The sequence below is a fragment of the Paramisgurnus dabryanus genome, chromosome 9 (genome assembly GCF_030506205.2).
Source record: "Paramisgurnus dabryanus chromosome 9, PD_genome_1.1, whole genome shotgun sequence".
Taxonomy (NCBI): Eukaryota; Metazoa; Chordata; class Actinopteri; order Cypriniformes; family Cobitidae; genus Paramisgurnus; species Paramisgurnus dabryanus.
This window is the reverse complement of record NC_133345.1, coordinates 15427899-15437557: the sequence shown is the minus strand read 5'-3', so window position 1 is coordinate 15437557 and position 9659 is coordinate 15427899. Positions and strand designations below refer to the sequence as shown.

The window sequence follows — 9659 nt, the reverse complement described above, 5'->3', positions numbered from 1 at the left end:
GTTGCATCTTAGGAGTCGTCTGCTGGAAACGGTTTGCTGGGATGATCCACTCAGCCTGGACCTATGCAGCCAAGACAGGTGCCGGTCAGCTTGGATTAGATCTCTTGGCGCAACGGTAGCGCGTCTGACTCCAGATCAGAAGGTTGCGTGTTCGAATCATGTTGGGATCAGTGGTTGTTTGTTGCACTTATGAAGTCGTAATATTGTTACCCACTTGACTCAACACATCTATCCCACAAAGCAGCTAGGTATTTCAATCTGGAAGAAATGCAAAAGGCCACGGCTTCCCATACCGGGAGTCGAACCCGGGCCGCCAGGGTGAAAACCAGGAATCCTAACCGCTAGACCATATGGGACAACACTTCTATCAGCCTGTGTTTTGGAGGTGGAGAGAGTGGCAATTTCACACCTTCCTGGCGTTTTGATTTCAGAACGTTGCATCTTAGGAGTCGTCTGCTGGAAACGGTTTGCTGGGATGATCCACTCAGCCTGGACCTATGCAGCCAAGACAGGTGCCGGTCAGCTTGGATTAGATCTCGTGGCGCAACGGTAGTGCGTCTGACTCCAGATCAGAAGGTTGCGTGTTCGAATCATGTCGGGATCAGTGGTTGCTTGTTGCACTTATGAAGTCTTAATATTGTTACCCACTTGACTCAACACATCTATCCCACAAAGCAGCTAGGTATTTCAATCTGGAAGAAATGAAAAAGGCCACGGCTTCCCATACCTGGAGTCAAACCCGGGCCGCCTGGGTAAAAACCAGGAATCCTAACCGCTAGACCATATGGGATAACACTTCTATCAGCCTGTGTTTTGGAGTTGGAGAGAGTGGCAATTTCACGCCTTCCTGGCGTTTTGATTTCAGAACGTTGCCCTTTTGTGACTTGAGATTTTGGTGAGCAGTTATTCTGGGCCACCCGAGTGTCGGCAAGCCAGTTGTTCTGGCGGCACTGCTCAATAGGACAGATCTATGTGTCACCCCATGTTTGTCCACCTTAGCACTGTTTGATGTTAAGGAATTGTTCCTTACTTCTTTGCAGCGCTGAGGAAAAAATTGAGAATAGACAGTGATATGTCAGAAATCAAAATCCTTCCACTGTTCCATCTGCAGGAGTCCACCACTTTTCCCATGATAAAAAAGTGGAGTCGCCAGCCCCCCAATTTTTGAAGCAATCCATAAAGAATTTCAATCTTTCTCTGCATGTATAAGCATCAAACGTGTACAACAAGGACACCTTGCATCTTAGGAGTCGTCTGCTGAAAACAGTTTGCTGGGATGATCCAATCAGCCTGGGTCTACACAGTCAGGACAGGTTCCGGTTTTCTTGCATTGGATCTCGTGGCGCAACGGTAGCGAATCACGTCGGGATCAGTGGTTGTTTGTTGCACTTATGAAGTCGTAATATTGTTACCCACTTGACTCAACACATCTATCCCACAAAGCAGCTAGGTATTTCAATCTGGAAGAAATGCAAAAGGCCTCGGCTTCCCATACCGGGAGTCGAACCCGGGCCGCCTGGGTGAAAACCAGGAATCCTAACCGCTAGACCATATGGGACAACACTTCTATCAGCCTGTGTTTTAGAGGTGGAGAGAGTGGCAATTTCACGCCTTCCTGGCGTTTTGATTTCAGAACATTGCATCTTTATTAGTCGTCTGCTGGAAACAGTTTGCTGGGATGATCCAATCAGCCTGGGTCTACGCAGCCAGGACAGATGCCAGTCCCCTTGGATTAGATCTCGTTCCGCAACGGTAGCGCTTCTGACTCTAGATCAAAAGGTTGCATGTTCGATTCATGTCGGGATCAAAGGTTGTTTGTTGCACTTATGAAGTCGTAATATTGTTACCCACTTGACTCAACACATCTATCCCACAAAGCAGCTAGGTATTTCAATCTGGAAGAAATGTAAAAGGCCACGGCTTCCCATACCGGGAGTCGAACCCGGGCCACCTGGGTGAAAACCAGGAATCCTAACCGCTAGACCATATGGGACAACACTTCTATCAGCCTGTGTTTTGGAGGTGGAGAGAGTGGCAATTTCACGCCTTCCTGGCGTTTTGATTTCAGAACGTTGCCCTTTTGTGACTTGAGATTTTGGTGAGCAGTTATTCTGGGCCACCCGAGTGTCGGCAAGCCAGTTGTTCTGGCGGCACTGCTCAATAGGACAGATCTATGTGTCACCCCATGTTTGTCCACCTTAGCTTTGTTTGATGTTAAGGAATTGTTCCTTACTTCTTTGCAGCGCTGAGGAAAAAATTGAGAATAGACAGTGATATGTCAGAAATCAAAATCCTTCCACTGTTCCATCTGCAGGAGTCCACCACTTTTCCCATGATAAAAAAGTGGAGTCGCCAGCCCCCCCAATTTTTGAAGCAATCCATAAAGCATTTCAATCTTTCTCTGCATGTATAAGCATCAAACGTTTACAACAAGGACAACTTGCATCTTAGGAGTCGTCTGCTGGAAACAGTTTGCTGGGATGATCCAATCAGCCTGGGTCTACACAGTCAGGACAGGTTCCGGTTTGCTTGCATTGGATCTCGTGGCGCAACGGTAGCGAATCACGTCGGGATCAAAGGTTGTTTGTTGCACTTATGAAGTCGTAATATTGTTACCCACTTGACTCAACACATCTATCCCACAAAGCAGCTAGGTATTTCAATCTGGAAGAAATGCAAAAGGCCACGGCTTCCCATACCGGGAGTCGAACCCGGGCCGCCTGGGTGAAAACCAGGAATCCTCACCGCTAGACCATATGGGACAACACTTCTATCAGCCTGTGTTTTGGAGGTGGAGAGAGTGGCAATTTCACACCTTCCTGGCATTTTGATTTCAGAACGTTGCATCTTAGGAGTCGTCTGCTGGAAACGGTTTGCTGGGATGATCCACTCAGCCTGGACCTATGCAGCCAAGACAGGTGCCGGTCAGCTTGGATTAGATCTCTTGGCGCAACGGTAGCGCGTCTGACTCCAGATCAGAAGGTTGCGTGTTCGAATCACGTTGGGATCAGTGGTTGTTTGTTGCACTTATGAAGTCGTAATATTGTTACCCACTTGACTCAACACATCTATCCCACAAAGCAGCTAGGTATTTCAATCTGGAAGAAATGCAAAAGGCCACGGCTTCCCATACCGGGAGTCGAACCCGGGCCGCCTGGGTGAAAACCAGGAATCCTAACCGCTAGACCATATGGGACAACACTTCTATGAGCCTGTGTTTTGAAGGTGGAGAGAGTGGCAATTTCACGCCTTCCTGGCGTTTTGATTTCAGAACGTTGCATCTTTATTAGTCGTCTGCTGGAAACGGTTGGCTGGGATGATCCAATCAGCCTGGGTTCTTGCAGCCAGGACAGGTGCCCGTCCGCTTGGATTAGATCTCGTGGCACAATGGTAGCGCGTCTGACTCCAGATCAGAAGGTTGCGTGTTCGATTCATGTCGGGATCAGTGGTTGCTTGTTGCACTTATGAAGTCGTAATATTGTTACCCACTTGACTCAACACATCTATCCCACAAAGCAGCTAGGTATTTCAATCTGGAAGAAATGAAAAAGGCCACGGCTTCCCATACCTGGAGTCAAACCCGGGCCGCCTGGGTAAAAACCAGGAATCCTAACCGCTAGACCATATGGGACAACACTTCTATCAGCCTGTGTTTTAGAGGTGGAGAGAGTGGCAATTTCACGCCTTCCTGGCGTTTTGATTTCAGAACATTGCATCTTTATTAGTCGTCTGCTGGAAACAGTTTGCTGGGATGATCCAATCAGCCTGGGTCTACGCAGCCAGGACAGATGCCAGTCCCCTTGGATTAGATCTCGTTCCGCAACGGTAGCGCTTCTGACTCTAGATCAAAAGGTTGCATGTTCGATTCATGTCGGGATCAAAGGTTGTTTGTTGCACTTATGAAGTCGTAATATTGTTACCCACTTGACTCAACACATCTATCCCACAAAGCAGCTAGGTATTTCAATCTGGAAGAAATGTAAAAGGCCACGGCTTCCCATACCGGGAGTCGAACCCGGGCCGCCTGGGTGAAAACCAGGAATCCTAACCGCTAGACCATATGGGACAACACTTTTATCAGCCTGTGTTTTGGAGGTGGAGAGAGTGGCAATTTCACGCCTTCCTGGCGTTTTGATTTCAGAACGTTGCCCTTTTGTGACTTGAGATTTTGGTGAGCAGTTATTCTGGGCCACCCGAGTGTCGGCAAGCCAGTTGTTCTGGCGGCACTGCTCAATAGTACAGATCTATGTGTCACCCCATGTTTGTCCACCTTAGCTTTGTTTGATGTTAAGGAATTGTTCCTTACTTCTTTGCAGCGCTGAGGAAAAAATTGAGAATAGACAGTGATATGTCAGAAATCAAAATCCTTCCACTGTTCCATCTGCAGGAGTCCACCACTTTTCCCATGATAAAAAAGTGGAGTCGCCAGCCCCCCCAATTTTTGAAGCAATCCATAAAGCATTTCAATCTTTCTCTGCATGTATAAGCATCAAACGTTTACAACAAGGACAACTTGCATCTTAGGAGTCGTCTGCTGGAAACAGTTTGCTGGGATGATCCAATCAGCCTGGGTCTACACAGTCAGGACAGGTTCCGGTTTGCTTGCATTGGATCTCGTGGCGCAACGGTAGCGAATCACGTCGGGATCAAAGGTTGTTTGTTGCACTTATGAAGTCGTAATATTGTTACCCACTTGACTCAACACATCTATCCCACAAAGCAGCTAGGTATTTCAATCTGGAAGAAATGCAAAAGGCCACGGCTTCCCATACCGGGAGTCGAACCCGGGCCGCCTGGGTGAAAACCAGGAATCCTCACCGCTAGACCATATGGGACAACACTTCTATCAGCCTGTGTTTTGGAGGTGGAGAGAGTGGCAATTTCACACCTTCCTGGCATTTTGATTTCAGAACGTTGCATCTTAGGAGTCGTCTGCTGGAAACGGTTTGCTGGGATGATCCACTCAGCCTGGACCTATGCAGCCAAGACAGGTGCCGGTCAGCTTGGATTAGATCTCTTGGCGCAACGGTAGCGCGTCTGACTCCAGATCAGAAGGTTGCGTGTTCGAATCACGTTGGGATCAGTGGTTGTTTGTTGCACTTATGAAGTCGTAATATTGTTACCCACTTGACTCAACACATCTATCCCACAAAGCAGCTAGGTATTTCAATCTGGAAGAAATGCAAAAGGCCACGGCTTCCCATACCGGGAGTCGAACCCGGGCCGCCTGGGTGAAAACCAGGAATCCTAACCGCTAGACCATATGGGACAACACTTCTATGAGCCTGTGTTTTGAAGGTGGAGAGAGTGGCAATTTCACGCCTTCCTGGCGTTTTGATTTCAGAACGTTGCATCTTTATTAGTCGTCTGCTGGAAACGGTTGGCTGGGATGATCCAATCAGCCTGGGTTCTTGCAGCCAGGACAGGTGCCGGTCCGCTTGGATTAGATCTCGTGGCACAATGGTAGCGCGTCTGACTCCAGATCAGAAGGTTGCGTGTTCGATTCATGTCGGGATCAGTGGTTGCTTGTTGCACTTATGAAGTCGTAATATTGTTACCCACTTGACTCAACACATCTATCCCACAAAGCAGCTAGGTATTTCAATCTGGAAGAAATGAAAAAGGCCACGGCTTCCCATACCTGGAGTCAAACCCGGGCCGCCTGGGTAAAAACCAGGAATCCTAACCGCTAGACCATATGGGATAACACTTCTATCAGCCTGTGTTTTGGAGTTGGAGAGAGTGGCAATTTCACGCCTTCCTGGCGTTTTGATTTCAGAACGTTGCCCTTTTGTGACTTGAGATTTTGGTGAGCAGTTATTCTGGGCCACCCGAGTGTCGGCAAGCCAGTTGTTCTGGCGGCACTGCTCAATAGGTCAGATCTATGTGTCACCCCATGTTTGTCCACCTTAGCACTGTTTGATGTTAAGGAATTGTTCCTTACTTCTTTGCAGCGCTGAGGAAAAAATTGAGAATAGACAGTGATATGTCAGAAATCAAAATCCTTCCACTGTTCCATCTGCAGGAGTCCACCACTTTTCCCATGATAAAAAAGTGGAGTAGCCAGCCCCCCCAATTTTTGAAGCAATCCATAAAGAATTTCAATCTTTCTCTGCATGTATAAGCATCAAACGTGTACAACAAGGACAACTTGCATCCTATGAGTCGTCTGCTGAAAACAGTTTGCTGGGATGATCCAATCAGCCTGGGTCTACACAGTCAGGACAGGTTCCGGTTTGCTTGCATTGGATCTCGTGGCGCAACGGTAGCGAATCACGTCGGGATCAGTGGTTGTTTGTTGCACTTATGAAGTCGTAATATTGTTACCCACTTGACTCAACACATCTATCCCACAAAGCAGCTAGGTATTTCAATCTGGAAGAAATGCAAAAAGCCACGGCTTCTCATACCGGGAGTCGAACCCAGGCCGCCTGGGTGAAAACCAGGAATCCTAACCGCTAGACCATATGGGACAACACTTCTATCAGCCTGTGTTTTAGAGGTGGAGAGAGTGGCAATTTCACGCCTTCCTGGCGTTTTGATTTCAGAACGTTGCATCTTTATTAGTCGTTTGCTGGAAACAGTTTGCTGGGATGATCCAATCAGCCTGGGTCTACGCAGCCAGGACAGATGCCAGTCCCCTTGGATTAGATCTCGTGGAGCAACGGTAGCGCGTCTGACTCCAGAGCAAAAGGTTGCGTGTTCGATTCACGTCGGGATCAAAGGTTGTTTGTTGCACTTATGAAGTCGTAATATTGTTACCCACTTGACTCAACACATTTATCCCACAAAGCAGCTAGGTATTTCAATCTGGAAGAAATGCAAAAGGCCACGGCTTCCCATACCGGGAGTCGAACCCGGGCCGCCTGGGTGAAAACCAGGAATCCTAACCGCTAGACCATATGGGACAACACTTCTATCAACCTGTGTTTTGGAGGTGGAGAGAGTGGCAATTTCACACCTTCCTGGCGTTTTGATTTCAGAACGTTGCATCTTAGGAGTCGTCTGCTGGAAACGGTTTACTGGGATGATCCACTCAGCCTGGGTCTATGCAGCCAAGACAGGTGCCGGTCAGCTTGGATTAGATCTCGTGGCGCAACGGTAGCGCGTCTGACTCCAGATCAGAAGGTTGCGTGTTCGAATCACGTCGGGATCAGTGGTTGTTTGTTGCACTTATGAAGTCGTAATATTGTTACCCACTTGACTCAACACATCTATCCCACAAAGCAGCTAGGTATTTCAATCTGGAAGAAATTCAAAAGGCCACGGCTTCCCATACCGTGAGTCGAACCCGGCCCGCCTGGGTGAAAACCAGGAATCCTAACCGCTAGACCATATGGGACAACACTTCTATCCGCCTGTGTTTTGGAGGTGGAGAGAGTGGCAATTTCACACCTTCCTGGCGTTTTGATTTTAGAACGTTGCATCTTAGGAGTCGTCTGCTGGAAACGGTTGGCTGGGATGATCCAATCAGCCTGGGTTCTTGCAGCCAGGACAGGTGCCGGTCCGATTGGATTAGATCTCGTGGTGCAACGGTAGCGCGTCTGACTCCAGATCAGAAGGTTGCGTGCTCGAATCACGTCGAGATCAGTGGTTGCTTGTTGCACTTATGAAGTCGTAATATTGTTACCCACTTGACTCAACACATCTATCCCACAAAGCAGCTAGGTATTTCGATCTGGAAGAAATGCAAAAGGCCACGGCTTCCCATACCTGGAGTCAAACCCGGGCCGCCTGGGTAAAAAACAGGAATCCTAACCGCTAGACCATATGGGATAACACTTCTATCAGCCTGTGTTTTGGAGTTGGAGAGAGTGGCAATTTCACGCCTTCCTGGCGTTTTGATTTTAGAACGTTGCCCTTTTGTGACTTGAGATTTTGGTGAGCAGTTATTCTGGGCCACCCGAGTGTCGGCAAGCCAGTTGTTCTGGCGGCACTGCTCAATAGGACAGATCTATGTGTCACCCAGTGTTTGTCCACCTTAGCACTGTTTGATGTTAAGGAATTGTTCCTTACTTCTTTGCAGCGCTGAGGAAAAAATTGAGAATAGACAGTGATATGTCAGAAATCAAAATCCTTCCACTGTTCCATCTGCAGGAGTCCACCACTTTTCCCATGATAAAAAAGTGGAGTAGCCAGCCCCCCCAATTTTTGAAGCAATCCATAAAGAATTTCAATCTTTCTCTGCATGTATAAGCATCAAACGTGTACAACAAGGACAACTTGCATCTTAGGAGTCGTCTGCTAAAAACAGTTTGCTGGGATGATCCAATCAGCCTGGGTCTACACAGTCAGGACAGGTTCCGGTTTGCTTGCATTGGATCTCGTGGCGCAACGGTAGCGAATCACGTCGGGATCAGTGGTTGTTTGTTGCACTTATGAAGTCGTAATATTGTTACCCACTTGACTCAACACATCTATCCCACAAAGCAGCTAGGTATTTCAATCTGGAAGAAATTCAAAAGGCCACGGCTTCCCATACCGGGAGTCGAACCCGGGCCGCCTGGGTGAAAACCAGGAATCCTAACCGCTAGACCATATGGGACAACACTTCTATCAGCCTGTGTTTTGGAGGTGGAGAGAGTGGCAATTTCACACCTTCCTGGCGTTTTGATTTCAGAACGTTGCATCTTAGGAGTCGTCTGCTGGAAACGGTTTGCTGGGATGATCCAATCAGCCTGGGTCTACGCAGCCAGGACAGATGCCAGTCCCCTTGGATTAGATCTCGTGGCGCACCGGTAGCGCGACTGACTCCAGAGCAAAAGGTTGCGTGTTCGATTCACGTTGGGATCAAAGGTTGTTTGTTGCACTTATGAAGTCGTAATATTGTTACCCACTTGACTCAACACATCTATCCCACAAAGCAGCTAGGTATTTCAATCTGGAAGAAATGCAAAAGGCCACGGCTTCCCATACCGGGAGTCGAACCCGGGCCGCCTGGGTGAAAACCAGGAATCCTAACCGCTAGACCATATGGGACAACACTTCTATCAGCCTGTGTTTTGGAGGTGGAGAGAGTGGCAATTTCACACCTTCCTGGCGTTTTGATTTCAGAACGTTGCATCTTAGGAGTCGTCTGCTGGAAACGGTTTGCTGGGATGATCCACTCAGCCTGGACCTATGCAGCCAAGACAGGTGCCGGTCAGCTTGGATTAGATCTCGTGGCGCAACGGTAGCGCGTCTGACTCCAGATCAGAAGGTTGCGTGTTCGACTCACGTTGGGATCAGTGGTTGCTTGTTGCACTTATGAAGTCGTAATATTGTTACCCACTTGACTCAACACATCTATCCCACAAAGCAGCTAGGTATTTCAATCTGGAAGAAATGAAAAAGGCCACGGCTTCCCATACCTGTAGTCAAACCCGGGCCGCCTGGGTAAAAACCAGGAATCCTAACCGCTAGACCATATGGGATAACACTTCTATCAGCCTGTGTTTTGGAGTTTGGAGAGAGTGGCAATTTCACGCCTTCCTGGCGTTTTGATTTCAGTACGTTGCCCTTTTGTGACTTGAGATTTTGGTGAGCAGTTATTCTGGGCCACCCGAGTGTCGGCAAGCCAGTTGTTCTGGCGGCACTGCTCAATAGGACAGATCTATGTGTCACCCCATGTTTGTCCACCTTAGCACTGTTTGATGTTAAGGAATTGTTCCTTACTTCTT

The 9659-nt window shown here is 48.2% G+C and overlaps 1 protein-coding gene and 22 non-coding genes across 25 annotated transcripts in view; 10 read left to right on the top strand and 13 right to left on the bottom strand.

Moving 5' to 3' along the window:
• Window positions 1–9659, top strand: part of ppfibp2a (PPFIA binding protein 2a) — a 64310-nt gene that overhangs the window by 30572 nt on the left and 24079 nt on the right. The window lies entirely within an intron of this gene.
• On the top strand, window positions 99–170 carry trnaw-cca (transfer RNA tryptophan (anticodon CCA)). Its single transcript has one exon. It is a non-coding gene; the product is annotated as a tRNA-Trp (tRNA).
• On the bottom strand, window positions 285–356 carry trnae-uuc (transfer RNA glutamic acid (anticodon UUC)). Its single transcript has one exon. It is a non-coding gene; the product is annotated as a tRNA-Glu (tRNA).
• On the top strand, window positions 533–604 carry trnaw-cca (transfer RNA tryptophan (anticodon CCA)). The gene has a single exon. It is a non-coding gene; the product is annotated as a tRNA-Trp (tRNA).
• On the bottom strand, window positions 1487–1558 carry trnae-uuc (transfer RNA glutamic acid (anticodon UUC)). Its single transcript has one exon. It is a non-coding gene; the product is annotated as a tRNA-Glu (tRNA).
• On the bottom strand, window positions 1922–1993 carry trnae-uuc (transfer RNA glutamic acid (anticodon UUC)). The gene has a single exon. It is a non-coding gene; the product is annotated as a tRNA-Glu (tRNA).
• Window positions 2691–2762, bottom strand: trnae-uuc (transfer RNA glutamic acid (anticodon UUC)). The gene has a single exon. It is a non-coding gene; the product is annotated as a tRNA-Glu (tRNA).
• Window positions 2939–3010, top strand: trnaw-cca (transfer RNA tryptophan (anticodon CCA)). The gene has a single exon. It is a non-coding gene; the product is annotated as a tRNA-Trp (tRNA).
• trnae-uuc (transfer RNA glutamic acid (anticodon UUC)) lies at window positions 3125–3196 on the bottom strand. The gene has a single exon. It is a non-coding gene; the product is annotated as a tRNA-Glu (tRNA).
• On the top strand, window positions 3374–3445 carry trnaw-cca (transfer RNA tryptophan (anticodon CCA)). The gene has a single exon. It is a non-coding gene; the product is annotated as a tRNA-Trp (tRNA).
• Window positions 3995–4066, bottom strand: trnae-uuc (transfer RNA glutamic acid (anticodon UUC)). The gene has a single exon. It is a non-coding gene; the product is annotated as a tRNA-Glu (tRNA).
• On the bottom strand, window positions 4764–4835 carry trnae-uuc (transfer RNA glutamic acid (anticodon UUC)). The gene has a single exon. It is a non-coding gene; the product is annotated as a tRNA-Glu (tRNA).
• Window positions 5012–5083, top strand: trnaw-cca (transfer RNA tryptophan (anticodon CCA)). Its single transcript has one exon. It is a non-coding gene; the product is annotated as a tRNA-Trp (tRNA).
• Window positions 5198–5269, bottom strand: trnae-uuc (transfer RNA glutamic acid (anticodon UUC)). The gene has a single exon. It is a non-coding gene; the product is annotated as a tRNA-Glu (tRNA).
• On the top strand, window positions 5447–5518 carry trnaw-cca (transfer RNA tryptophan (anticodon CCA)). Its single transcript has one exon. It is a non-coding gene; the product is annotated as a tRNA-Trp (tRNA).
• Window positions 6402–6473, bottom strand: trnae-uuc (transfer RNA glutamic acid (anticodon UUC)). The gene has a single exon. It is a non-coding gene; the product is annotated as a tRNA-Glu (tRNA).
• On the bottom strand, window positions 6837–6908 carry trnae-uuc (transfer RNA glutamic acid (anticodon UUC)). Its single transcript has one exon. It is a non-coding gene; the product is annotated as a tRNA-Glu (tRNA).
• Window positions 7085–7156, top strand: trnaw-cca (transfer RNA tryptophan (anticodon CCA)). The gene has a single exon. It is a non-coding gene; the product is annotated as a tRNA-Trp (tRNA).
• Window positions 7271–7342, bottom strand: trnae-uuc (transfer RNA glutamic acid (anticodon UUC)). Its single transcript has one exon. It is a non-coding gene; the product is annotated as a tRNA-Glu (tRNA).
• Window positions 7519–7590, top strand: trnaw-cca (transfer RNA tryptophan (anticodon CCA)). Its single transcript has one exon. It is a non-coding gene; the product is annotated as a tRNA-Trp (tRNA).
• On the bottom strand, window positions 8474–8545 carry trnae-uuc (transfer RNA glutamic acid (anticodon UUC)). Its single transcript has one exon. It is a non-coding gene; the product is annotated as a tRNA-Glu (tRNA).
• On the bottom strand, window positions 8908–8979 carry trnae-uuc (transfer RNA glutamic acid (anticodon UUC)). Its single transcript has one exon. It is a non-coding gene; the product is annotated as a tRNA-Glu (tRNA).
• trnaw-cca (transfer RNA tryptophan (anticodon CCA)) lies at window positions 9156–9227 on the top strand. Its single transcript has one exon. It is a non-coding gene; the product is annotated as a tRNA-Trp (tRNA).